The following is a 5181-nucleotide window of genomic DNA, read 5'->3' as shown; positions in this document are numbered from 1 at the left end:
CTTCAGTTGAAGAGAAGAAAGAGGTAGAAACAGGGACTTCAGTAGTAGAGAAGAAAGAGGTAGAAACAGGGACTTCAGTAGTAGAGAAGAAAGAGGTAGAAACAGGGACTTCAGTTGAAGAGAAGAAAGAGGTAGAAACAGGGACTTCAGTAGTAGAGAAGAAAGAGGTAGAAACAGGGACTTCAGTAGTAGAGAAGAAAGAGGTAGAAACAGGGACTTCAGTAGTAGAGAAGAAAGAGGTAGAAACAGGGACTTCAGTTGAAGAGAAGAAAGAGGTAGAAACAGGGACTTCAGTTGAAGAGAAGAAAGAGGTAGAAACAGGGACTTCAGTTGAAGAGAAGAAAGAGGTAGAAACAGGGACTTCAGTAGTAGAGAAGAAAGAGGTAGAAACAGGGACTTCAGTTGAAGAGAAGAAAGAGGTAGAAACAGGGACTTCAGTTGAAGAGAAGAAAGAGGTAGAAACAGGGACTTCAGTTGAAGAGAAGAAAGAGGTAGAAACAGGGACTTCAGTAGTAGAGAAGAAAGAGGTAGAAACAGGGACTTCAGTTGAAGAGAAGTGTCTGATGAAGTATTGTTATGCCTGGAGGCTCTGACGTTATTCTGACAGAGAACAGGTTTTGTCCAATACTTTCTGTCAATGTTTGTCCAGTCGTGTTTTGTACCAGTATAACCTCCACAGAACTAGAATGACTCATTACGTTATGATGACCTCATAGCAGGAAGCAGGATTGGGGTCAATTCCAATTGAAGGTAGTCATTTCAGGAAGTTATTTCAGTAATATATCTTTTTTTACAACTTTTTAAATAAATAGCTTTACTTTACAGTTTATTGAGAAGCCATTGAAAATAGATGCCATTTTCCAGTTATTAAATTGGAATTTCAGTTTACTTTTTGAATTAAACTGCCTTCAATTGGAATTGACCCCAGCCCTGTTTCTATTGTAACATCATAACAGGAAGTCCAGAGGAAGATGTTTATAGGACTGTGTCCGGAATCACAAAACACTTCTTACTAAAACATGTATGTTTCTTAAGGAAAAAAATAACAATTCCTTGAATTTATAGTTTTCTTAGGAACTTCGTAAATATCTTGCCTAAGAACTTCGTAACTACCTTCTTATGTGACATTGACATTAGCGACGAGCTTGAAACCAATAAATAAGCCTACATGACAGGGATGATAGGATTTGGCCCACTATAATAATGTGTTGATATTTCCATGTTAGTACATTTATTTATCTGCTTTATATCTCGAGAATATACATTTTCTTTTGCACAAAAACAAACATTATTTTTCACACATTGTAGCCACCAGACTAGCTATACCAAAAACAAAAATGGATAACCAAGGAAACCGCAAAAAAACTTCAGCAAACAAGAGCTTGAAGGGATGTTGGAGGAAAAAGCAGCCAGGAAAAGGTTGCTGTTGGGGAGACTTGATAACTGAAGGGGTCACTGCAGAGACCAGAAAGAGAGGATGGCCGAGTCTGTCTCTGCCGTAGGGGGGTATGACAAGGGACAGTGACGCCGCTGTCAAAAATAGTGGTCCGGCATCAAGTCGGCTGCTAAGAAGGGAGCTGAGAGAACATTCATGTGGGCCAGCTGGAGGACAAGGTGTCGTCCATGATAGGAGAGGCTGTGGTAGAGGGACAGCGCGACCGGTAAGTTAGCTAGCTACGTTAGCTAACGCGTAACTACATAATAGCCAACATAGCTAACGACGTTAACGTTAGCTAAGTTAGCCAAGTTCTTCTTTGCAAATTGATGAGCTAACGCTAGCTATTTAACACTTCTAGAATATTGAAATATATTCTTAATTACTAGCTAGCTAGATAATGCGCATTTAATTCATTTTCTAGCTGTATTTAAATGTCCGTTGGCCAGCTGTGTCTTTGCCGGCAGTGGTGCAAGAAAACGTTCATGGTTACAAAAGTATCCGTTCGTCACAAGATAAGGGTTTACATTTCCAAGACAAAAATCCTAAAACATTATTTTCAAGAATCCCATTTCTTCTAAACTTTTTTCTTAGGAAGAAACACAGGAAAAAGCTCAACAACATTTCCAAAAACTGTGTTGAGGAACAGCAGCTTCGATGAACTTTCTTCATAAGTCTGTAGTTAAGGACAAAACGACAGTTAAGAAGAAAAGTCTTCTTAAGAAGGTTTTGTGAATCTTCTCAAGTTGAATTGATTTACTTAAGTTACTAAGTTACCCCCCCACACACACACACACACACAGGTAATGAATATATAATTCCATTCAGATTTTTTATACCTTTAGGGTCTCTCTCTCTTTCTCTCTCTCTTTCACTCCTCTCTCTCTCTCTCTCTCTCTCTCTCTCAAACACACACAAACAAACAGACACACAAACAGACTCACATACACACATTTCCTACTTACCTCAAACGTCGGGGGAATCAGGTTCTCCATTTGCATGATTGAGAGCCTGGCGGAATTCACCTAAATTAGCATAATTTCGCGCTGTCAGTGAGTGAGTGTGTGTATGTGTGTGTGTGTGTGTGTGTGTGTGTGTGTGTGTGTGTGTGTGTGTGTGTGTGTGTGTGTGTGTGTGTGTGTGTGTGTGTGTGTGTGTTTGAAACATATGTAAAATTCACCAGGTTTTGTTCCATAACAAATCCCCTTCAGCAGTCAACTGATATTGCATTTCTTGCCTCACACACACAAACACACACAACGTGATGAGAGTTGACTCACTGATCTCACACGTTCTTCTGTTCCTCATACACCTGCTCTTCAATTTGCCGCCGCCCACACACACACACCAGAGCTTTGAAACAACCCAAGCAACTCAGAACTCAGGTCCTGAGAGAGAGAGAGAGAGAGAGAGAGAGAGAGAGAGAGAGAGAGAGAGAGAGAGAGAGAGAGAGAGAGAGAGAGAGAGAGAGAGAGAGAGAGAGAGAGAGAGAGACAGAGAGAGAGAGAGAGAGAGAGAGAGAGAGAGAGAGAGAGAGAGAGAGAGAGAGAGAGAGAGAGAGACAGAGAGAGAGAGAGAGAGAGAGAGAGAGAGAGAGAGAGAGACAGAGAGAGAGAGAGAGAGAGAGAGAGAGAGAAGGAGAGAGAGAGAGAGAGAGACAGAGAGAAAGAGAGAGAGAGGAGAGAGAGACAGAGAGGAAGAGAGAGAGAGAGAGAGAGAGAGAGAGAGAGAGAGAGAGAGAGAGAGAGAGAGAGAGAGAGAGAGAGAGAGAGAGAGAGAGACAGAGAGAGAGAGAGAGAGAGAGAGAGAGAGAGAGAGAGAGAGAGAGAGAGAGAGAGAGAGAGAGAGAGAGAGAGAGAGAGAGAGAGAGAGAGAGAGAGAGAGAGAGAGAGAGAGAGAGAGAGAGACAGAGAGAGAGAGAGAGAGAGAGAGAGAGAGAGAGAGAGAGAGAGAGAGAGAGAGAGAGAGAGAGAGAGAGAGAGAGAGAGAGAGAGAGAGAGAGAGAGAGAGAGAGAGAGAGAGAGAGAGAGAGAGAGAGAGAGAGAGAGAGAGAGAGAGAGAGAGAGAGAGAGAGACAGAGAGAAAGAGACAGAGAGAAAGAGAGAGAGAGAGAGAGAGAGAGACAGACAGACAGACAGACAGACAGAGAGAGAGAGAGAGAGAGAGAGAGAGAGAGAGAGAGCATACGGACCTGATGGCATCCAAAATGAGATGCTCAAACTCACTAGTGCAAAATTTCAATTGGCTATATTAAAACTGTTTAATTTGATCCTGAGTGTAGGTTATTTCCCTGACATCTGGAATCAAGGACTCATAACCCCAATCTTTAAGAACGGAGACAAATTTGACCCTAACAATTACAGAGGCATTTGTGTGAACAGTAACCTGGGGAAGGTTTTCTGTAGTATCATCAATGTAAGAGTTCTAAACTTCCTTAATAAGCACAATGTCTTGAGTAAAAGCCAAATTGGATTTATACCAAAACATCGCACAACTGATCATATTTACACCTTACACACCCTGATAGATAAACATGTCCACCAAAATAATACCAAAATATACGCTTGCTTTATCGACTTCCAAAAAGCATTTGATTCTATTTGGCATACAGGACTGTTCTACAAAGTTATTGAAAGTGGTGTAGGGGGAAAAACATATGACATAATTAAATCAATGTATACTGGCAATACGTGCAGCATTAAAATTGGTAAGAAAAGAACAGAATTCTTTAACCAGGGGCGGGGCCTTCGTCAGGGTTGCAATCTGAGCCCTGCACTATTCAATATTTACATTAACGAATTGGCCACTATTCTAGAAAAATCCTCAGCCCCTGGTGTTAGTCTCCACAATTCAGAAGTTAAATGCCTACTCTTCGCAGATGACCTATGCCTGATGTCACCCACAGCACTTGGCCTACAGCAGAGCCTGGACCTGCTAGAGCAGTACTGCCAGACCTGGGCCCTGGCAGTAAACCCCAAAAATACTAAAATAATGATTTTCCAGAGAAGATCCAGATCTCAGGGAATTAGACCAAAGTTCTCAATTGGTACAAAATATATAGAGTACTGTACACACTACAATTACTTAGGTTTAAAAATAAGCTCAACTGGACACCTTAATGAGGCAGTGAATGAACTGAGAGAGAAAGCACGCAGGGCATTCTACGCCATTAAAAAGCAAATTCAAATTGAAATACCTATTAAAATTTGGCTAAAACTAATTGAATATGTCATTGAACCAATTGCACTTTATGGCAGCGAGGTGTGGGGTCCACTTGCAAAACAAGATTTCATCAAATGGGACAAACACCCCATTGAAACCCTACATGCAGAGTTCTGTAAGATTCTCCTACGTGTCCAGAGGAAAACTACAAACAATGCATGCAGGGCAGAATTAGGCCAATATCCACTAATAATAAAAACTCAAAAAAGAGCAATTAAGTTTTGGAAACATCTAAAATACAGTGACCCCCTCTCATATCATTACCAAGCCCTGCAATGCCAAGAGCTGAGCAAAGAAAAGAGTCCCCTCATCCAGCTGGTCCTGGGGCTGAGTTCACTAACCTGTTCTACTAAAACACTGAAGCCTCAGGACCAGAACATCCAATCAATCAGAATAAACCAAATTACAACACAGTCAAAACAAAACTACATTGCTTATTGGGAAACACAAGCACAAACACAAAGCAAAATGCAGTGCTATCTGGCCCTAAATCGACAGTACACTATGGCTAAATATTTGACCAT

This window comes from Salmo salar, unplaced genomic scaffold (genome assembly GCF_905237065.1).
Source record: "Salmo salar unplaced genomic scaffold, Ssal_v3.1, whole genome shotgun sequence".
NCBI classification, from domain to species: domain Eukaryota; kingdom Metazoa; phylum Chordata; class Actinopteri; order Salmoniformes; family Salmonidae; genus Salmo; species Salmo salar.
This window is presented reverse-complemented; position numbering follows the sequence as displayed.